The sequence below is a fragment of the Cebus imitator genome, unplaced genomic scaffold, assembly GCF_001604975.1.
Source record: "Cebus imitator isolate Cc_AM_T3 unplaced genomic scaffold, Cebus_imitator-1.0 Scaffold56, whole genome shotgun sequence".
Taxonomy (NCBI): domain Eukaryota; kingdom Metazoa; phylum Chordata; class Mammalia; order Primates; family Cebidae; genus Cebus; species Cebus imitator.
The window spans coordinates 331,294-355,053 of NW_016107371.1; the positions used below are offsets into that span (position 1 = coordinate 331,294).

General features: G+C 45.5%; 2 long non-coding RNA genes across 2 annotated transcripts in view; both read left to right on the top strand.

The window, feature by feature from the left end:
- The first annotated feature begins 463 nt into the window (after window positions 1-463).
- On the top strand, window positions 464-15,644 carry LOC108304638. The gene is made up of 4 exons (XR_001825338.2): window positions 464-880; window positions 1,829-1,896; window positions 3,883-4,068; window positions 15,630-15,644. It is a non-coding gene; the product is annotated as an uncharacterized LOC108304638 (long non-coding RNA).
- Window positions 15,645-15,705: 61 nt separating this feature from the next.
- LOC108304640 overlaps window positions 15,706-23,760 on the top strand; it is a 19,498-nt gene continuing 11,443 nt past the window's right edge. The window contains exon 1 of the long non-coding RNA XR_001825340.2: window positions 15,706-15,744. This is a non-coding gene — a long non-coding RNA (uncharacterized LOC108304640). The remainder of the gene's footprint in view (window positions 15,745-23,760) is intronic.

The following is a 23,760-nucleotide window of genomic DNA, read 5'->3' on the forward strand; positions in this document are numbered from 1 at the left end:
TTCCAGAGCAGAGGAAGTTAATCCCGGCTGTGCCCAGTGACCTCTTTCCAGTGCTACTCTCAGGCCGAGAGTGACGCACAAGGCTTTTTTGATACCCGAAGTGAGACAAACTCGTAGAACGGGATAAGGATTTGCATTCACAAATGGTGGAGGGGTCAGTGCGGATACTGCGGGTGGAAAGAATGTCAATCGCCTCAGTAATTTTGGAAAGCTGTGTGGCAGGCAGCCTGGGCCAACAAAGGTTTGTAGGACAGCTGGAAAAACACAGAGCTTTCAAAGAACACCAAGGAGGATGCTGCGGCTTCATGCAGAAATCAGATCTGGAAATGTAATGCACATGAAAAGCGTGACCCCAGCAGTGACCGTTGCTGTGGCAGGTGGCTTCCTGCCCAGCTGGGGGCAGGAGGGTCTCTGGGGGGAAGTGTGGTAAATCTTTTCTGTGCTGTGGGCCCTTGTCCTCCAGGCAGCACGGGCCTGGGACATTCCTCCCTCTAGTGGTAGGCAAAGCTCCTTCGGGGGCACTTTCTTGCTTCATCTGAAACTGTGCAAAGAGTGATCAAAACAGGAAGAGGCCTATCAGTTGTCTGTGTAAGAACCAACCAAAAGTTCAAGACTCCTTCCCGCTCCAAGCTGCCGGTGGTAGTTCATAGAATGGCAAAGGCCCTGTGTGACTCTCTCGGCAGCCTCTCCCCCAGCTTGCCCATCGGCTCTCTGTCACACTGCAGCAGTGGCTTTAGCTAGTTGGGAAACCCCGAGATCAATATTAACTGCTCAGTGAGCAACCACAGTCTGTGAAAACTGCAGTAAGATGAATGCAGAAAATGTGCGATGACAAGGCCGCAGAGACAGAGTGAAGGGAACAAGCTCCTTGGGGGTGCGGGTATGCTCCCCGGGGTCATTTGGTTGCACTGGGAATTATGTTAATCCTGTGCAGGTATTTACTGTGGCGTCTCTCCTCAAATGCACTTCCCTCCAACTGAGCAAAAAAGTCCCCACTTTCTGGAGGGTTGGGAATATGTTTTATTGTTCTCGACGATACCCAGTTTTGGATATGGCTGCCACATCTGTCACCTCATTGATCGCCAGGGTTGATTCAGCTGCTCTGGAGGGCTAGACGGGTGTCTCCTTCTTCCCTCGCTGCTCCATATGCATCCCTTCTGAAGCTGCATGCTCAGTGGAAGAGGAGGACCATCCCCAACAGAGGAGGACTGGCCAAGGGTAGAGAGCAGCTGCGCTCCCTGCTAGAACCTCCAGACAAGCTCTCGATAACATCTTGTCTTAAAAAAAAGATCTGTTAGGTGTGCTTCAGAACAAGTGGATAAGTACAATTGAGGAATCCATGTATAATTTCAATCATCTTTTAGATACAAAAAAAAAATTAACCCGAAGCAGTTCCACAGGGCTACTCCAGCCTGGAGCGCACCAAGTAAAGTGGAGGAGAGGTGCCAAAAGTTTGAGAAAACGGATTTCAGTTTGAGTTGAAATACTAAGTAGAGTCCTACCTAAAGTTGACTTTATCCCCAAGTGAAATGGAGATCAATCAAGAGGGTAACGTATGAGATCAGTCATTCGTGGGTGTGACAGGGAGTTAGTGAATAAGCAGTTTCAGAGAATCAAGAGCCTGCAAATCCATCAAGATAGTCGAGAGACAGACACACGCAGCATCCTGGCAAAGCAATAGCCTCTGTCACTTTCAGTGGTTAAAAGACACGAAGACAAGACACCATCAAGCCCAAATCTTATTTGTTACAAAAATGGTTGAAGCTAATTATGCTGACAATAAATTATATCAACCAAAAGGAAGTCTAACTAGTTTTACTTTATTTAGATCACATATCTGGATTTTTCATGTTCATTGAACAGGAAATTGCTCTGTGTCCATTCCAAGTATTTCTAGTGAGTTATCAAAGTTCCTGGCTGCAGGGATGGGTTCATTCCCTATGCCCCAGCAACAGTGATCAGAATAAAAATGTTGAATACAAGATCTAATAGGCTAAATCCATTGATACATGGATGGTGGGAGGAAAACGCTTTTTTTGTGTGTGTTTGTTTTTTCTTTTTCTTTTTTCAGACGAAGTTTTGATCTTGTTGCCCAGGCTGGAGGGCAGTGGCATGATCTCAGCTCACTGCATCCTCTGCCTCCCGGGTTCAAGTGATTCTCTTGCCTCAGCCTCCTGAGTAGTTGGGATTACAGGCATGCGCCACCACGCCCAGCTAATTTTATAATTGTTTGTTTCTTCTATAGAGGTTTTTATATTGGGAGGATAGACATTGAGGCTGTGGTGGGAAGAGCTTTCTGTAGAATGAAAGGAAGCAGAGGGAAGCGGAGAGGAGAGGCAGACAAAGAGAGATTTAACAGCAGTGGTTTCCAGCATTGGCTAAATATTGGAATCAAGTGGGGAGCCTGAAAAAATACTGGTGCCTGGATCCCAGTCCCAGAGATTTTCATTTGGTTGGTTTTTGGTGCTGCCTAGGCTTTGGGACTTTAAAAGCCGTCTTGGTGAGTTTGATAAGCAACTGAGGATAGAAACCACTTGTCTTGAAGGACAAGGTTACATTTGATCCTAGGGCATGAATTCCAGCCGCTCTTCCTTGTTCTGTAACCCATCTTGGCATCCCCGTTGCCAATAATTTCTCTCTCTCCCTCTCTGTCCTTTTTTTTTCTTTTTTTGCTTAATTTAGTTGAAGTTGAATTTTTGTTATTTGCGGCCAAAATAAGTCTAACTAAGAAACTAAAAATACTCTGTAATCATAGCTAACATTGATTCAGCCTCATGATATGAAGGCACTGTTTGGAGTGCTTACTTGTATTAACTTGTTTAATCTTTACTGGGTCCCTAGAATTTGAAAGCCATTATTGTCCCCATTTTACAGGTGAGGAAATGAGACATCAAAAGATTAAGTGGCTTGCTAAAATTTACACAGCCTATGAAAGCTGACCTGGAATGTGAGCCAGAAATTGTCCTTAACCAGATCACCTCACTGTCTCAGGGTAAAACTAAGTAAGGAGGCAGATCCTCTGCATTAAACCCCAAAATGAAGTCTTCAAACAGCCATAATCTAAGTGCTTTTTAAAAATAATTTGAATTTTTTTCTCTTTTATAAAGATAGGGTCTCACCACATTACCCAGGCTGCGTCTCAAATTCCTGGCCTCAAATGATCCTCTTGTCTTGGCCTCCCAAAGCGCTGGGATTATAGGCATGAGCCAACACACCCAGCCATGGAGGCTTTTTATAAGGAAGAAGCTTTCGGCTGTAAGAACAGAAAGTTCCAACTCTACCAACTTGCGCACATATTTACTATCTGGAGGTGGGGCAGTTCCGGGGCTGGCTGTTGCAGTGGCTCATTTGAAGGCCTCAGGTCTCCAGCTTCCGTCCCCCTTTCTGCTCTGCCCTGCTCAGTGTGCTGGCCTCTTCCTCAGGCTAGATCCCCCCAGCTAGCAAGGGGACTGCAGACCCCAGACATCACATTCCTATAGAACAACCACAGGCAGAGAAAGGTGCTGTTTATTCACCTGTGTCTCTCCTTACCAGGTGTTATAGAAACACCTTCTGCAAAAGGCCTCCGGTGGAATTCCCACAGGAAAGGGGGAATGGGAGCACCAGGATTCACTTGGGTCCATGGGGCATTGTGGAAATGTGGAGGGTGTCATTTTTGACTGGCACAATAATTCGGATAGGGCTATGGCCATGTAGTGGGCGGAGACTAGAGATGGCAGACAACCTGTAATGTGTAGGATGGTCACACTCTGTGACCTGCATGATTTTTGAACCCACTGAACATTTGCACAAGTGAAAAATCTTCAAAATTGTAGGAGCCAAGACCAAACTCTCTTTCATATATAAACCCAAAGCATTTTTAAAACACACTGTATTTTCCAGGAAAGCAGTTGCTGTCCACATGAAGAGAAGACCTTGCTTTGTTTTCTTTAGAATTTTTCCAGGAGTTGTTCACTGTTTTAGGAAATCGTGTTAGCAATGTCAACATCACTCATGGAATTCGAGCTCCCAGTACTGTACACCTGGATGAGCCTGCCCTGGTGGCTGCCACATTCACTGCCGTTCCAGGTATGGATCCTAGCACTTGCAATGTTGTTGCTTCTTTTAGCGCAGTCCTGCTGAGCATTTGCATGTTGAAATACATGTGTTTTTTTGTTTGTTTGTTTTCTTGCTTTTTATCTGCTTTTTTAAAAAAATCATACTTTAAGTTCTGGGGTACATGTGTAGAACGTGCAGGTTTGTTACATAGGTATACACATGCCATGGTGGTTTGCTGCATCCATCACCCAGTCATCTACATTAGATATTTCTCCTAATGTTATCCCTCCCCAAGCCCCTCACTTCCCGACAGGCCCCCTTGTGTGATGGTCTCCTTCCTGTGTCTATGTGTTCTCATTGTTCAACTCCCACTTAAGAGTGAGAACATGCAGTATTTGGTTTTCTATTCTTGTGTTAGTTTGCTGAGAATGATGGTTTCCAGCTTCATCCATGTCCCTGCAAAGGACATGGGTTCATCCTTTTTATGGCTACATAGTATTCCATTATATACATGCTATTTTACTGTACATTGTTTCTCTTTTAACTCTACTTCATAATAGTTATTTAATTTTAAAAATTATGCGTACAGATAGTTTACGTTGTATACAAATTTAATTTCAATGTAGTAAAAGGGACATCATAAAATATTTGTAGGGCTGGGTGCAGTGGCTCATGCCTATAATCCCAACACTTTGGGAGGCTGAGGTGGTAAGATTGCTTGAGCCCAGGATTTAAAGACTAGCCTGGAAAACATAGGAAAACCCCATCCTTACAAAAGATTAAAAAAAAATTAGCTGAGCCTGATGGTGTTCGCCTATAGTCCCATTACTCAGGAGGCTGAGGTGGGAGGATCATTTGAGCCTAAGAGTTTGAGGCAAAAAAAGATAAAAATATTTGTTATGAAAAGAGGGTATTGGATCCAACAGGGTGGAGAGCCACTGTTTGGACCAGTGAAGATTCATCTCCTGGGGCCTCGCATGGGACTCACCTCCCTGAAGCCTATCCGTAGGCTGAGGAGGATGAGTACCAGGACAGGGAGTGTTCTTTGGGGAAGCAAGAAGTGAGAACTGGCCAGGGGATAGCAAGAACATTGTCTGCTCCAGGGAGGTTCCATTCAGCGCCATCCAGGAGGGAAAGAGAGACCCTGGATTCAGTAGCTGCAGGTTTCCAGGCAGGAGAGAGGAATTTGTTGTTGAAAAAGACACAAATCCTCAGGTCCACCGTGACCTGGATAAAAGGCCATTGACTAAATTCACCTTCGTTGCCTTTTTCTGTTTGTTTTTGAGACGGAGTCTTGCTCTGTTGCCAGACTGGAGTGCAGTGGCACAATCTCGGTTCACTGCAATCTCCACCTCCCGGGTTCAAGTGATTCTCCTGCTATCCTCCCGAATAGCTGGGACTACAGGTGCATGCCAGCACACCAGCTAATTTTTGTATTTTTAGTAGAGATGCGGTTTCACCATGTTGGTCAGGATGGTCTTGATCTCTTGACCTCGTGATCCACCTACCTTGGCCTGCCAAAGTGCTGGGATTACAGATGGCCATGAGCCACTGTGCCTGGCCACTTCCTTGCTTTTGATTACCGCTCCATGAAATAGTCTTGTGATTACTAATGTGGCATTCTGGCTACACATTTTTTTTTTTTTTTTTTTGAGACAGAGTCTTGCTCTGTTGCCCAGGCTGGAGGACAGTGGTGTCATCTCAGCTCACTGCAACCCCTGCCTCCTGGGTTCAAACGATTCTCCTGCCTCAGCCTCCTGAGTAGCTGGGACTACAGGCATGCACCACCATGCCCAGCTAATTATTTGCATTTTTCATAGAGACGGAGTTTCACCATGTTGGCCAGGCTGGTCTCAAACTCCTGACCTCAAGTGATCCGCCCACCTTGGCCTCCCAAAGTGCTGGGGTTGTAGGCATGAGCCACCGCGCCCTGGCTATTTTGATACTAGGAAGAATTAGCCAGGTGGCTTCCAATGCTAGTCACTAGTGTTCAGGTCCCCGGAAGGGGCATTCTCAGTTGTGATCAGATGTACTGGTGCTCTGATCAACGCATTATTCCCTATGGATCTGGTTAAGTCAGTAGCTCAGAACTGACCTCTTCTGGGTATCCTGACACAGGGGAATTCTGGGACTTGCAAAGCTGAAGGGGAAAAGACTACCTCCAGGTGCTGCCTCCTGAAGAGGCCCTTTCTGGGTAACTGTTGGCTTTCCTGGATAATAGGGGCTTTCAAACTTCTCCTGGCTGTGCAACCTCTGAAAAGAACATGAAATGTCATACAAACGCTCACTGTGCCGAGCCAGTTAAAGGGGAGCTGTACTACCTGAGGGCTGGCCTGGGAGGCCTGGAGACAGCTACCGCGCATCCTGAGAGCCTCTCCCTGCGGTGGGTGAGGGCTTCTGGAAGATGTACAGGCTCGAGTGCTTTTGTCCTCTCTAAGTCACAGGATGCAATCTTGGCCTCGGCCATCTCCCTGCTCCTCCCTACGGGTGGAAGAGGGAGCCACCCACACAGAAGCTCCTTCCTACTCAGACTTGATTCCCCTCAGCCCCACCCCTGGGGGTGCACCCAGGTGGGGCTCCTCTATTCACTGCAGAGGTACAAGGGCTGTGGGCAGGCTTTCCTGGTTAGGCCCTGTGTTAGTCCGTGTGCACTGCTTTAAAAGAGTAACTGAGACTAGGTAATTTACAAAGAAAGGCAGCTTATTCGGCTCGTGGTTCTGCAGACTGTGGACGAAGCATAGGCCCAGCACTGCTTCCGGTGAGGCCTCAGGAAGTTTCCAATCATAGCAGAAGGTGAAGGGGAGCCAGCGTATTACATGGAGAGACTGAAAGCAAGAGAGGGAGGAGGTGCCAGGCTCTTCTTAAACAGCCAGATCTCGTGTGAACTCAGTGTGAGTGCTCACTCATCATCGCGAGCACAGCACTAAGACATTCTTAAGGGTTACACCCCCATGACCCTAACACTAACACTAACGCCTGCTAGGCCCACCTCCAACGCTGGAGTTCACATTCCAACATGAGATTTAGAGGGGACAAACATCCAAACCATGTCAGGCTCCTTCCTCAACTTTCCTCTTTTGCACCGTAAAGGTGGAGAGGAATGAAGTCTTCAGGCTAAGCCGTCAGTGGGGGAACAAAAGCAAGTACCAAAATATTAAAGACGTAAAGAACTTCCACCAATACCAGGTCTTTAGTAGGTCAGACCACCAGCTTTACACCCTTCTTACAAAAGACAGGGGGCAATTTCCTGTCCAGTCCCGAAGGGAGCATGGTGCAGCTTCACGGCATGGAGAATGCCAGAAAACCAGGCGTCTTAAGCTTAGAAACAAGTCTGTGGCCCCAATAAGCCCCAGAGCCTGAGACCCCAAATGTAGAAGAAATGCCTGGTAGCCACAGGGCCCAAAGGGTCTCGCAGCACCGGGAGACAGAGATGGCACTAATTCCCAGGGCAGTGGCGGCCACCAGGGCATGCCCAGGAGCTCAGGGGTCTTGGAGGTACCAGGGAAGCTCCTCCCCTTACCCAGCAAGCAGCTGAGGCTATGGAGATCAGGTACCTGCTCACGAACATTCATCTGACCAATACTCATTACTGAGCGCCTACTGTATGCTGAGCTGTTCCAAGTGCTCTGGATGGGCCTGGCTATGATGAAAACAGCCCTGCTCTGAAGGACTGGGTGGACCTCAGTAAATACCTCTTATAAGTGTGAGTTTGCTTTATGCTTTTCTGTGTACAAACGGGCTTGCATTGCTTTTAAAATTAGGAAAAAGTTATTAAAGAAAGTTATTAGAAATTGTTTTTGAATAAATATCCACAAGGAAATAGAAACGTGAAAAGGAAATACTGGATAATTACACAACTGCAAGAGCAGTGGACTCTGTACTCTAATGAGGCCTCAGGAGGTGTGGTCAGAGAATCAACACCAGATGGTCCTAGAAGAATTGATTGTAAACTGTTGTTGTCAAAGAAATCGTAGGAGAACTAGCTGTTGGTCAATCTGGTGATGCACTTCATTCATGCGCATCATTATTCATTCAAGAAACTTTTTTTTTGTATTAGATTCTAAGAATATAGAGATGGGCAAATTACCATCCTGTCCTCTAGGACCCCACATTTCTGTTGCAGGGCAGATATGCTAATGGTTACAAACAGCAGAATGTTGTAGGTGCCGTGGTAGAGTTGGGGACTGGGTGTAGAAGGACCACAGGAGAGAGATCACCATTTTATCTTGGTCCACAACACAGAGTCTGTTACACAGTAGGCTCTCACTCCGTTACTGAACAAATAGTGTTCAGGCAAAGCTTCATGGATATGGGAACCTGGTAACCTGAGCCTTGAAATGATGAAAAATGACATCTTTGGTTTGTATCTGTTCCAGTTGCCTTTACTCTTTTTTTTGAGATGAAGTCTTGCTCTGTTGCCCAGGCTAGGGTGCAATGGCATGATCTTGGCTCACTGCAACCTTCGCCTTCGAGGTTCAAATGATTCTCCTCCCTCAGCCTCCTAAGTGGCTGGGATTACAGGCATTTGCCACCATGATTGGCTAATTTTTGTATTTTTAGTAGAGACGGGGTTTTACCATATTGGCCAGGATGGTCTTGAACTCCTGGCCTTCTGATCTGCCTGCTTTGGCCGCCCAAAGGGCTGGGATTCCAGGCGCGAGCTACCGCGCCCAGCCACCTTTGCTGTTTTCTTGGCAGCATCAGTAACTTTAGGTGTTCTGTGACCACTGCTGGCCTTGTTTTCACCATATCCCCATGTGTGCTTACATTCCTCACACTAGTTCTGTATTTCATTCTGCTCTCCTTCCATTGTTACCTGCTCTTTCTTCATAATTTTTCACTTCTACTTCATAAAAGCCGTGCCTTCTTATGTTCTAACAAAGATGCAAAGCAGTTTTTTAGAATTATCTTCTGATTCTTGGAGTCCATCACTTTTAGAAACAGGACCTTCCTCTAGACTTCTGAATGACATTCTATTTTCTCTAATCTGCAGTACTGCAGAACTTATCCTGCAAGAAGGGAAATCTGTTCAGATCTACTGGTTGCCAAAAGACACAGTGTGGCTTTCTCTCGACTCCACTCACTTTCCATTTAGGCATTTATGGAATCTCATTCTTTGATACACAACTGGAAGACAGCATAGTATACAGAGGTTGGTACAAATTCCAGTGTCTACAGAGCACATATGCCTTTTATGTAGCTTTCTAGGATTGAGGCAGTATCTTCTCCTACAACTAATATCTGTCTAGTTGACATTCTTAATTACTAAAATGTATATGCACACACACACACACACACACACGCACACACACACACACACACACACACACAATTGCCAGCCTATGCCTGACCACCCCCACCACCATGCACATATGTACTGAGCTTTCTGCACTTTTGTTTTCTTAGAATTTATTTGTTAAATGGTGATGTGCAATTTCTAAATAAATGCAAAAAAAGACGAATTGTTGGTAAGGTCAAGAATAGGAGAATGGAGTGCTGCTTTGAAACACAGAACCCAAGCAATTGAGGGATGGATTCCAAATTCTTTTTGGTTGATCCAGACCCTGGGCTTCTAAACCAGAGGTAAAATAAATAAATAAATAAATAAATAAATCTAGAGAGAAAGAAAATGTCTTCCTTCTGCATTACAGGATTCTTCTTTTGAGGGGATGGAACACGTACTGTTTCTGTGTTTGATCCTGAAGTTTTCCTTATAGAACTTAGAATTTGTCTACATTTCTTCCATATTGTTTTAACTTCTGGTGGGGTTACGTGCTTTTATTCTTTGTATGCTCTAAATTGGTATTTTAGTAGAAAGTTGACAAAGATTATACTAGGAACTGATAAGAAGATACAATTTGAAATCAGAATCCCTGACATTATATATTTATTCATTCATTGATTCATCCAACTAATATATATATTATATGTATATATATAAAATATATATATGTTTTGAAAGTCTCACTCTGTCAGCCAGGCTAGGGTGCAGTGGCATGATCATAGCTCACTGCAGTTTTGAAAACTCCTGGGCTCAACCCATCCTCCCACCTCAGCCTCCTAAGTAGCTGAGACTACAGGCATACGCCTCCACACCCAGCTAGTTATTTTATTTTATTTTGTAGAGTTAGAGTCTCGCTACATTGACCAGGTGGCTCTTGAACTCCTGGCGTCCAGTGACCTTCCTGGCTTGGCCTCCTAAAGTACTGGGATTATGGGTGTGAACCACCACGCCCCGCCTTCCAACTAGTATTGAGTCCAAATTATTTGCCAGGTCCTATGGTAGACACCAGTAGTAAACACCTCACCCTATCTTCATGAAACTTATTGTCTAGTGGGTGTTTCAGGCTCCAGGGAATTCCATGCTCCAGATTAAGTACAAGTTCCATGCTCCATGCCCTATACTCTGGGCTATGAACCAGATGCCATGGGAGAAAACACTTGGGATGATAGGTTGAAGGGCCGACAGGATTGAAGGGTCTTGATAACATGTTCATAGGTTTAGACTTTGAACCTATGAACCTTTAGATGGGGGAACCCCTAAGGAATTTAGTGCAAGGGTGAGTGACTTGTTGAAAGCTGTGATTTAGGAAATTACTCCTGTAGCCAAGTAAGGGGTGAACTGAGATGGGAAGACAGGGAGAAGCAGTAGGGCCAAACAAGGAAGCTATCCCAGGAGGCCAGTAGAGATGCACTGAGAAGTTGAATTAAGAACTAAGGATATGAACAGAAATTTCTCAAAAAAGACATTTATGCAGCCAACAAACATATGAAAAACAGCTCACCATTACTGGTCATTAGAGAAATGCAAATCGAAACCACACTGAGATACCATGTCACGCCAGTTAAAATGGCGATCATTAAAATCAAGAGATAACAGGTGCTGGAGAGGATGTAGAGAAATAGGAACACTTTTACACTGTTGGTGGGAGTGTAAATTAGTTCAACCATTGTGGAAGACAGTGTGGCAATTCCTCAAGGATCTAGAAATAGAGTTACCATTTGACCCAGCAATCCCATTACTGGGTATATATCCAAAGAATTATAAATCATTCTGTTATAAAGACACATGTATGTTTATTGCAGCACTGTTCACAATAGCAAAGACTTGGAACCAACCCAAATGCCCATCAATGACAGACTGGATAAAGAAATGTGGCACATATAGTATGCAGCCATAAAAAAGATGAGTTCATGGGCCAGGCGTTGTGGCTCATGCCTGTAATCCAAGCACTTTGGAGGCCAAGGTTGGCTGATCACCTGGGGTTGGGAGTTCAAGACCAGTCTGACCAACATGGTGAAAGCCTGTCTTAAAAAAAGAAAAAAAAAAGGACAAGATCATGTCCTTTGCAGGGACATGGATAAAGCTGGAAACCAGCATTCTCAGCAAACTGACACAAGAACAGAAAACCAAACACCACATGTTCTCACTCATAAGTGGATGTTGAATTCACTTGGGTGTCCATGTGCCAATGAGAACACATGGACACAGGGAGGGGAACATCACACACTGGGGCCTGTCAGGGGTTGGGGGTCAGGGGAGGTTTAGCAGGAGGGAGGGGATAAGGGAAGGGATAGCATTAGGAGAAATACCTAATGTAGACGATGGGGTGATGGATGTAGCAAACCTCCGTGGCACATGTATATCTATGTAACACATCTGCACATTCGGCACATGTACCCCAGAACTTAAAGTAGAATAATAAATTTTAAAAAAATCAACAACAAAAAAGAGTAGAAACAGAGCAAGGGATTTTAAAGGATCTGGCAGTTGGCTTCATGTGGGTGACACGCAGCAGGAACACTGGAGATGGTACCAAGATTCCAGGTGCCTGGGGAAATGTGGCACCATGCACTCAGAAGGGAAGCGTCAGAGCAGAAGCAGTGCTGGCAAGAGACGGTGATGGTGTCTTTGGATGTGTTGAGAGGATAACCCCTACCTGTCTGCTCCTTCCTTCACTTATTTTTATTTAGCTTGTTAACTCCAATCTTAGGTTCTAATATTGGGACACTGAAAGTTTCTAAAATAAAAATCCAAGTAAAGCCCCTTGAAGAAGAATCAACAGTAATTATCCTAACTCATCACTTGATTCCATATGCTTGGGGGTCACATGTAGCTAGCTGGTGCTTTTCATCATCGATATGCCCACCCACCCCAAGCAGTCAACTTTGCATTCCCAAGGGGTAGGTCTTAGTTGTAATTTTCCATATGGAGCCAGTGGGCCAGAAATGTAGGGGCCTCTGCCCAAACCACAAAGAGTATCAACTGTCAGGATAGAAACAGTGTTCCAGAGATCTGATTATTCAGTCTTAAATAGTCACGAACTCACGTATTTGAAGGGAGATGGCAAGCATAAGCTTGGCGCCATTTTAAAGTTATTAAAATCTGGTTCTATTCTTCAGTATGTGGATTCCCAGGAAAATTCTGCTCTGATTTTCCTACCCCTTAGGTCTGTGGGTTATAGTAAAAGAGAAGCTGCAGATTAGTTCCGATTAATTTCCATCATGAGAGTCAACTCTTGCTTTTCAGGGAGAGATTAGGGAAGGGATGACATGGGTAATTAAAATCCACAGATAGCACAAACACCCAATGTAACCAGCAATTTCAAATCCTCCTCCACTAAATTTTTCTTATTAGAGGTGTCAAGTAGCAAGGCTCAGCCCACTTTTGGGGGCTGTATCTAACAAAATGTGAACACATTGGCAGGCAGGCAGGTGGGAGCAAGAAGATGAACAATGAGAAGAAGCTGGGGGTTGTGGGCCTTCTGAGATGGAAAATCGCCCAATCTTGCCCACTCTCTGATGCTGTCATTTAGAAGAATCACATCAGCACCATTAGTTTACATTGTGGGCTGCCAGGCAAGATTTTTAGAAAGGCCAGCTTACTCTTTGTTCATCACAGGAGAGCAGTTCACTGATCAAGAGCCCCACCCTTGCAGAGAATGGGTTTGCAGGGATTGCAGGGAGAAGGAGGTGACATGGCAGAAGTGGACCTTCAAGAGCACAGGCCTTTCTTATTTGCCTCTGGCCTTAAGTAAGCTCTGCCAGTTTCAGCTATTGATGTGACGTGGGCTCAGCCCAGCTTGCAGCTGCTGCCACTTTAGATTCTCTCAGACAGAGCCTTGCACAGCCTTCGTAGGGCCTCCCATTTGCCTAGCATTCAAGGCTGCACGTTACCTAACCCAAATCACGCCTTTCTTCTCACTACACTCCAAACCATATACCGCCTTTGGCCAGGTTCACCCCTGGTGGGTAACATATCTGTATTTCTTACCACCTTGTCTTTGCTCCTGTCATTTCCTAACCAAATCCCCCCACTCCCCAATTCTCTACCCACTCCTCTTGCTGGAAATGGAACTCCTCTTCAAGGTCCAGCTCCTCCTTAAAACCTTCCCTGTTTCCCCCAACTCAAAGCGATGATTCCTTCCTATGACAGCACTTCATTGATGTGTCTTTGATGACGCCACATTATGCTTTCTATTATATCACGGTAGCTTATATACCTTACGACTTTAATGTTCCCTGAAATGTGGGTCATGACCCATTAGTGAGCTTTGAAATCACGTTAGTGGGCTGTGACCTGAATTTTAAAAAATGAAATAGAATAGAATAGAACATTTTAGAATGTATTACACATAAACATAGTTCCCTCTTTGGTTTATGATCAAAAAGCTTGAAAGTCACTGCCTCAAGTAGTAGTGATGTTTTCAGCTTTTATATAACAGAAAGCCTTGATCCAACCAGCTTAAATAACAAAGAATATATTATCTTACATAATGCAAAGTCTGGAGATAGATAAGGCAGCTCTATGTTTGGTTTATTAGCAATTTTTTTTCTTAGATCTACCTCATTTGTCCTATTAATGATTTAGCAACAGCCTCAAGGACCCAGATTTTTGCCATCTCTGTCGTCTTTCCAGCAACCTCCCCCCTCGTTTGCAAAATGGGCTGTAGGACTTTCTTGCATCATAACAACATCCATAGAAAAAGGAAGCTATATATTCTTTGGGTCTCTATGTATCAGCAAAATAAAATCTTTCCTAGAACTCTCCCTACCCCCAGATCTTCTATATTGCTCTTTGAAACAAAGTGAAATCAAATGAATTACATACCTAGCAGGAATGGCAAATCACAATTAGTCTAAAGCAAAATTAGTTTCGATCAAGATAAAACCATTTTCCATGAGCATCTCTCTGGTTCCACTGGTCAGGGAGAAGGGCAAATTGATGGATCTGGATCTGGGATAGGCCAGCAAAATTGTCTTCCAGCCACGCACAAGGTGCATCTCAGGAGGGCCAGGGTCCCTTTCTCTGCAATGCTTCTCACGTAGCAAGTCTAGACAGTCACCTCCACTTCCAGTGATAAATGAAATCAATCACTTTCCTCAAAGTATGAATATTCATGGGATGCAGGGACCAAATACCCAGTTTGAGATACTAAAGGCTTTCTGCAGACATAGCTCATGCTTTTTGTTCCTGTATAACCCACCAGAGGTTAACATTTTTTCCAGGTCTTAATTTTTCTATTGAATTATCAAGCGTATAGGGCTAGATTAACAACATCGTACATTGTAATACAATTTGAATAATAAGATACATATTTGTCACAATGCAGATGGCAAATGAAGGTTCACAGATGGAATTGTGGCTCTCGAGACGAGATGGTGAGCGTGTGGCGGTGGGTGTGGAGAGAGGCGGTATCAGAGGTGGAGAGACATTACGTCATCCCAGATACGGGGTTTCTTTGGGAACTCTGGCAGGGTTATTGCTGAATCATTCTGTGAGGCAAATTATTGGTGTGTTAGCTGGACAAGGCTCACTGTAATTATGCCCTTGTGTGTTCCACCACTCCCCTTGGCATTTCTCTGCTTATGTTGCCATTTAAGGCCAGACTTAACATGAACGCATAAAATCATCATATCTGCAAGAGTCAGTGGCAGAGAGGATGAAGGCAGTGCTGTTTTTCCTGTCTTGAGTACACGCATGTGTGCATGTGTACATGCGCATATACAGACACACACATATCCCTTATCAGAGAAACCACCGGTTCAGAGGACTTTGAACTGTGGAAAAGCTTTTGCCTCTGAGATAGTTAGAATCTTTTTGTTTGTTCCTGTTACAAATGCAAGACCCTCCCATCTGCCCAGTAGATAAAACACGACTGTGAGTGCTTTGCAATTCCTTGAAGGCTGCCTTGTGCTCAGGAGTTCCAGGCAGACCTCATCTCACTGCCCGACGTTAGGTGCTGTCAATGCACCTGGTTGGCCAGTATGGCCCAGGATGGGAAGGCAGCAGGCTTGGATTTTACTCTTGCTTATGTTGCTAACTTATGACCCAGTTGTTAGGCTGTGTTGGGTCAGTGGGCCTCAGGCACAGTCCCAGCTCTGCCAGAGTCTACTTAAATTCCACTTTCAGTTTTAGGGGCTTTGTTTTAAGAAGGTCTTTGGCAAACTGGGCAGCATGCTGCCTAGAACGGGCAGCATGTGAGGTGTCCGGAGACCATGAAGAAACAACAAGAGTAGTAATTATTGTTGTATAAGGCTTTCCATCGCATTATCCCATTGGATTTACTCAATATTTCTTTACTTAACAGGGTCTCACTGTCACCCAGGTTGGAGTACAGTGGTGCAATCATACCTTACTGCAGCCTTCACCTCCTGGGCTCAAGCGATCCTCCTGCCTCAGCTGCCGAGTAGCTGGAACTACAGGTGTGTGCCACCGTGCCTGACTTGATGTGCTAAATCTTACAAGGTATTTACACTTATTCAGAAAAGATTCTAGAGACCTTAGATGGGAGAGATTGAGGCTGGTACCTAGGAACCTTCTCCAGTGGATCATTTAACAGATGGCTTGGGACAGCTTGGAGAAGGAAGGGGTCATTACAGAGGGCTGCCGTGGCTTCGCCCTCATTTCCTTTCTCCAGCATGACCCTGTCATTGATTATAAGATCTAATATATATGAAGCGCTTTCTATGTGCCAGCGCTATGCTAAGTGTTTCAAAGCATTTAAACTTCACAACAAACTGTGAGGTGGGTGCTGTTATTATTTCTATTTATAGATGAAGAAACTAAGCCTTGGAAAGAGAAGCACCTGCATTTCTGTTTGTCCCTGTTCCTTCTGTTCCTTAAAAGCCTGGCTCATTCTCATTCTTCAGGACTCAGTTCAAGGTCATCGGCGAGGCTTTCCCTGCCCACCTATCTAGCCACCCACTACTGACCCCAGGGCCCTGGTAAAAACACTCACCCGTGTCCATTTCCTTCATAGGACATATTAGAATTTGCAGATATCTTTTTTTTTTTTTTAACTTTTTTAAAGAGATGGGGTCTTGCTCTGTTGCCCAGGCTGGAATGCAATGGCACGACCACAGGTCATTGTAGCCTTGAACTCTGGGGCTGAAGCAGTTCTCCCACCTCAGCATCCCGAGTAGCTAGGACCACAGGTACAAGCCATCATGCCCTGCTAATTTAAAAGAAAAAAATTATAGAGACAAAGTTTTACTGTATTTCCCAGGCTGGTCTCAAACTCGTGAGCTCCAATCTTCCCACCTTGGCCTCCCAAGGTGTTGGGATTATGGCATGAGCCAAGGTATTTATTTACTTATTCACTTGCTTATTTTCAGTCTCTACTATTCAGACATAAGCTTGGTGAGGACAGGGACCTTGTCCCTCCTGTTTGTCCTATGTTGGTGTCTAGCAGGGTGTCTGGAATATAACAGGAACTCAATAAAATATTTGAATGAATGAATGAGTGCATGCATGAATGAATGTAATTCAATAATGGGATTTGGGCCCAAGCTTGTCTCATGCCAGAGACCAAAGGCTCAACACCCCTCCGTTCTGCTCCTGTGTTATACTCACTCATCCATTCAACAAGCTTCATTAAATTATCAACAAATGCCAGGCACTGAAGTAGGTGCTGGAGAATTTAATAAGTAAGATGCAGTCTCTGCCCTTGAAACTCTCACTTCTGAAAGGTCGAGGTAGTGGTTGGAAGTAGAAAATTGACTCACCTTATAATAGAGTTAAATACAAAGTGACATAGCAACAAAAAGAAGGGACCACCTAGCTGCCCCTGCCAGACTGGGAGGACTTCTGCAGAGCTGGTGACTTTGAACCTGACCTTGAAGGAGAATTCTGGGCTGTTGGGAAAGGAGTCTGTGTTTAGAGACAGGGAGGAGAACACACGTGTATCTAATGAGCGGCATGGGACTCTGACCATCCTACACTGTTGAGTCACATTTGGATCTCAGTGCCTAGTTGTTAGGAGGGCCACTGACCAACTGACCACTTAGTGGGAATATCATGAAGGGGAATTCTGTCTGGGGTGCGGGTAGGGGGCACTGGGCGTGGTATCTGGATGGCCCCTAACTGTCCTTTAACTCTAAGAGTGGTGTGATTGGGAGGACTGTCTCATAGAAAAAGGCACCAAAACACAGAACCAGACTATAGGGATATACTCTCGAGGACAGAATTCATGTGTGTGTGTGTGTGTGTGTGTGTGTGTGTGTGTGTGAATATGAATATATAGATATATTCATAGCACAGCCATATTCATATTCTTGCCCTAAATTTAGAGAATTTCTTAATGAGAAGGATAACTACAACCAAAATGTACATATTGTAGTTTCTAAAGCATCTTCTCAAACATGATCTCATTTTATCCTCCACTAGACTGCTAGATATTCTGAAACTCAGAAAGACCATTTATTATTCATTTATTCAGTTAATGTGTATCGAGAACAAAGCCCCAGACCAGACCTGGGCAGTGCACAGGGGTATAGTTCCAAAAGTGCTTAGGTACAAAGACGAAATGAAGGGCTGTGACTCCATCCAGCATGTGGGAAAGGAACTCCACCCAGGGACCCCTGAGTCGTGCTGAACATGGCGGTCAGCAGCCTGGGATCCTGAGTCAGTCTTGTCCTGTGCTCACTCTCCAGGCATTGGGTAATTAATGAGGTCATTACTACTTGTGTCCCGGTTAGGTTGTAGGCTGGCTGCTAAGACAAAGACCCTTAAATAGGTAGGACTTCACCATGATGAAAATTGATTTCTCTCTCATGCAGCCCTCCAGCTAGGTACTGTGGCTCTGCTCCAGGAAGTCATGCAATGCTAGGCTCTGTCCACTTCATTGCTCTGCCTGTTCTAGGGAGCTGAACCCATCTGATGGTCCAAGATGACTCCTCATTATGATTCATGCTGTGTTCAGATGCAGCTTGACACAGATGCTTAAATGACATCTCCAGGACCTGGGCCTCTCTCAGTGTGGCTCCTCATCAGCTGAATGAGAATCTCCTCTGCACCCTCAGACAGGCTCTTCCACCGTGGTTGTAAGAGGGTTTGGGCAGCTTCCTCTTTGATGTGCTCTCAGCTTTATGTCCAGCATCTCCCCTCTAAGAGTCAAATGAAAGTCCCGTGCTGTCTCTCAGTGACCTGCACCAATCCCAGTGGTGGGACAGGAGAAGTTGTTCGCTAAGACTACTAGAAGCTCCCCTGCAGCCTGCCCCCCCACAACTGTGTAGCTGAGAGTGAGGGAGGGATGAGTCCCTACAGAAAATTCTCTATACTGTTTGACCAGGAGAAGGATGAATGACTGTAAAGTAGTTTAAAAAAAAAATCAATAAGGCCAGGCGTGGTGGCTCACACCTGTGATCTTAGCACTTGGGAGGCCAAGGCAGGTGGATCATCTGTGGTCAGGAGCTTGAGACCAGTCTGGCCAACATGGTGAAACCCTGTCTCTACTAATAACACAAAAAGTAGCTGGGCATGGTGGCAGGTGCCTGTAATCCCAGCTACTTGGGAGGCTGAGGCAGAAGAATCGCTTGAACCCATGAGGCAGAGGATACAGTGAGCCGAAATCATGCCATTGCACTACAGCCTGGGCGACAAGGGCAAAATTCCACCTTAAAAATCAAAATCAAAAACAAAAAAACAAAACACAACTCATATTTCTTCTCTCAATCAATTATATGTACTTCCAGAGCATACGATCCATAGCAGCTGTCTTCAAACTCCCCAGTTTTGACTATGCCTCCAATAAGCACATTATTTCTTTGTAAGTATGCACATGTGCTATTCTACTAATATATCTGTGTGCTACAGACTACCAGTTGTGCCCAGAGGTCCATCCTTTCCTACTCCCTTAGTATAGCATTCCCTAATGGGCACATGGTATCCTAGAATAGACTACATTTCCCAGGACCCCTTGCAGCTAGGTGTGGTCATGTGACTCAGTTTTATCCAATGAAATTCAGAAGGGGGGGTGCATTTCCAGGAAGTGTGCTTAATGGGAGAGCATGCAGTTCTTCCCTCCTTTTTTCCTTCCTGCTGCCTAGAATGTGGATGTGATGGCTGGACCGTGAACAACAACCTTCGATAATGAAGTGGAAGCCACATGTTGAACATCTCAATGCAACCAGAGAAGACACTTTGCTAGCTCTGGGCAGCATACCACCAGACTCCATTTATTTTATTTTATTATTATTATTTTTGAGACAGAGTTTCGCTCTTGTTGCCCAGGCTGGAGTGCAATGGCACAATCTCAGCTCACTGTAGTCTCTGCCTCCTGGGTTCAAGCAATTCTCCTGCCTTAGCCTCCCGACTAGCTGGAATTATAGGCGTACACCATCAAACCTGGCTAGTTAGGTATTTTTAGTAGAGATAGGGTTCCTCCATGTTGGTCAGACTGGTCTCGAACTCCCAACTTCAGGTGATCCACCCACCTGGCCTCCCAAAGTGCTGGGATTATAGGTGTGAACCACCACACTTGGCCAGACTCCATTTGTATTCGAGAGAAAGGAACTTCTCTCTTGTTTAAAATGTTGTTGTTTTGAACATTCCTTTCTTTTAATCACAGCCAAGTCTAATCTTATTTGATATGATTACAATGCACATACTAAAATTGATATAAAAAAGAGATACAATAACTATAAAGTTATGTTTGATAACTTTGGGAGTTCTAATATTTTTAGTACCACACTGGATAGAGTCTCACATCTCTTGAGTCAAGACTGCATTCCTGCCTCTCCCTGCCCATTTTAGAGACCTCGGTCTCCTCAGCCTATGGTCTGTGGTGCCCAATAGGGCTAGTGACATTTGTGGCTGTGCATCTCCCCTCCTCTGAATACGCTTTGCTCTTTGAGGAAGGAGCCCTGAAGGAAGTTCTCTGAGTCACCTAGCACAGCCAGGGCAGAATCACCCTCAGTCCTTGCCTCTTGCTTACTCTTTTTTGTCATCCAGACCTTGCTTTTGCTGGGAAGAAGACAAGAAATTCTGAAGGAATTGAAAAGATAAGATACAAATCTGAATTTAAAGAAGTGGGCAATCTGTAATTGTCAGAAAAACAGATGTGCACTTCCAGCCTGTGCTGCTGCTGCTAAGGTGCACCCACTCAGAAACCCACTTCTCCGGGCACATGACTCTGCTAGCTCTTTGGGGCTCTGCAGGGAAGGGGTGAGGGAGGGGGGAGAGGCAGAGAGCTGGGTTGTCTGAAAGCTTTCCCCAGGCCTCACCTTTTTCTTCCCTGGAAGGCAGTGCCCGTGAGGTCATATCCGTCACACCACCTCAGACAGAGATTGTCAGGATGAACTCAGTTCCATCACTCTGAGGAGAAGGGTCTGCCGATCCCCATCCAGGCTGAACCTGAGAAACCAGACCCTGCCTGGTCTCTTTAGGATCTGGGCGAGTCCATCCTCCCTCCCTTCTCCCCCGTGAGGCACCAGTGTCCTGATTGTATCACAGCTTCAAAATTCCCTGACTCATGCCATCCTTGATTTTAGAAAAGAGCTTATTCAAGTGGTGTAGGCTGCACGCTCCACCCCCTCCCACTCAATCCAGCGATTGAATTACAGCACCCATGTGTGGCAGAGGGGCCAGGGAAGGAAGGGGCTGGGAAGTGGGAGAGGGGCTCCTGGAACCAGAGGGAGAGGCCCTTGAAGAAAACTGTTGATGATCTCATTATGAAAAAAATCTCTTGGTGCCCAAAGAATGGCTGGCCCTTAATCCCAAGTGTGGGCGGTCAGAAATGAGGAAGACCTCTGAGGTCATCCAAGTCTGCTAGGGAAAACCAGCCGAGCTGGGAAGGAAGGCATCCCCTACCCCCATCACAGTCTGATCTGGGCTGTTCTCCCACACTTTTAGGTAGCCAGGCTATCATGTGATTTGCTAGTAACCATGGCAACAAACCTTGTTTCACTAAGTATATGGAGAGAAACCCCACGGAAAGAGATCAGTGTTATGTTTTACCCAGGGCAGCTTGCCTCTAACTCAGTCTGTTCTCCTTACTGCTGTGGCAATTGTTGTTGTTGAGAAAATGGCAGTGATTTGCTCTCTTCTGAGCTGGAGACATTGTGGATGTTTTTGTTCTCCTTCTGCTACTTGTCTCCCTATTTCGGAGCACAGTCTCTGAAGATGAAAGACAAAAATAGCTCTCTCCAAAGGAGAGGATGCTAATGTGCTTTCTGTGCTTTCAAAGATGGGCTTTTTGATTGTAAAAACCTCCACCTCTAGTAACTTAAACCTGGTGGCAAGTTCTGCTTTCTGACCATAAGAGAAAGCACCAGCCACTGGGGTTCACACACTGCTGTCTGCCATGAGAAGCTGCAGAGAAGTGGTCTGCGCTGGGAAGACTGAACAGCAGTGAGCGGGGGTGCAACGCCCACCCAACTGTGGGCACCGCCACTCTCCTGCTCTCAGGCAGTGCTAGGGGAAGTGGTTCAGATATTCTTTGTTGCAAGCGAAGGGCATAATTATAATTTGGCGAAACACCCGTCGTTAAGTGATCCAGCAGCCAGCAGACAAATGACTGCTGTGGGATAATGTCTGAGCACGCACAGCAGGCCCTCCAAGCCACCCGTCAATCTGCCTTTACAGAGACAGGCCAGTCAGGTGCTGCCTTTTAGGAGAATGCCATTCCTGACTCAGCCATATGCCGTCTGTGTGACCTTGAACAAGTCACTTAGTCTGTTTGGCTGTCAGTTTCTCCATCTTTAAAATAGGCAGAATGATTTTTGGGTAGCCGTTCTCACCAGGTTTTGATAATCATATTTGATAATATGGAAAAAGTACTTCAAAATATAAATTAAAAAGGATAGTACTTCAAAATTATAATCACTACAAAATATCATCTTTCTTTTAGTTGTGGAAGTATCCATTTCTAAAGAATTCAAAAAGTCAGAACGAATAAGTAATTGGGTAAAAAAGTCATGGTAGTGCCAACCTACAGAAGTTACCACTATGTGATTTTTAGCTAACATTTAATGATAGCTAAAAATTGTATATTTCATTTCATCATCACATCACTTCCATGGGTGTTGTTGATTTGCATTTTGCAGATGAGACTCCAGTGATGGAATGAGGATCCAGCTCCTGAATAGTCTGATTCCCGAGTCTCGGCTGTTAACGTGCTGCTGGAACACTGTGCTGGGGCCGTTTCATTGGAAACATTCCCTGTGCTGTTGGAGGGCAGTTACCAGGTGGTTTCCTGGGGGCTCATAGAGCAACATGGCGCGTGCGTGCGTGTGTGTGTGTATTTATGTTTATAAAGAGGAGGCTGCCTTGCTTCATTATTTTGGGGTCACTGATAGCGGGGTCCCATGCTAAAATGACCGTCTTTTAGGGTCTTCATGGAGAACCTCTAGTTCAGCCAAGAATGTTGTGTCTGGCCTGGTTTCGATGGTGAGAACAGAAGTACTGCTAGTGAGTGTGCAAAGCCAGAAAAACGGAGTCTTGTGACAACACTGTCGAGGCAGAGAAGCAGAGTCAGCACCTTTGAAACGCTGGGCCACCCAGGTTCCATCCCCTTGAACTGTCTAATCTCACTGTACTGGTCACATGTGCCCTTCCAGAGTCACTCCAAACTCTTCTTGTCCTTTTATGGCCTGGTGGGCTCACTGCCTGGATCACATCAATGGGCCTCCTTGCCCTTTGTTTTCTGGCTGCAGTTGGGTGATGGGGAGCCTTGCCAGGAGAAAAGTGAGGCCAGGGCATTGTCTCCTGGCTCCCTCGTCCTGGGTGGCTGAGGTTGGCTGCCCTTCAGTGACAACTTCCAGCTGTTGCTAGCCCTGGGGCATCATGCTATCCCTTGCAAAGTTTCTTGCCTTGCTTATACTTTCATAAATGTCCCCTTACTAAACTCTTCTCCATTACCTAGATGAAGTGTGCTCATCTGCCACCTACTGGGACCCTGCCTGATACAGTAGGATGAAGGACCTGCTTCCTAGGACAATTGTGACAATGAAAGGTGTGAATACGTGTAAGGCAGGTACTCCATGTAACTAGCACATGGAAGTGGGATTAGCCCCCTTTCCCAGTGCATTTGCAAATGCCCTCTGCAGGGTTACAGTGTGGCCAGCAAATACTCTGCTTGGCAGAGTGGTTTGTCCAGTAGCCCCACCTCCGTTGTCTCTCCAGCTTTGGCTGCTTTGCAAAGGGAAACAATGTGGGCCGGGCGCAGTGGCTCACGCCTGTAATCCCAGCACTTTGGGAGGCTGAGGTGGGCAGATCACGAGCTCAGGAGATTGAGGCCATTCTGGCCAACGTAGTGAAACCCTGTCTCTACTAAAAATACAAAAATTAGTCGGGTGTGGTGGGAGATGCCTGTAGTCCCAGCTACTTGGGAGACTGAGGCAGGAGAATCGCTTGAACCTGGGAGGCAGAAGTTGCAGTGAGCCGAGATGATGCCACTGTACTCCAGCCTGGTGACAAAGCGAGACTCCATCTCAAAAAAA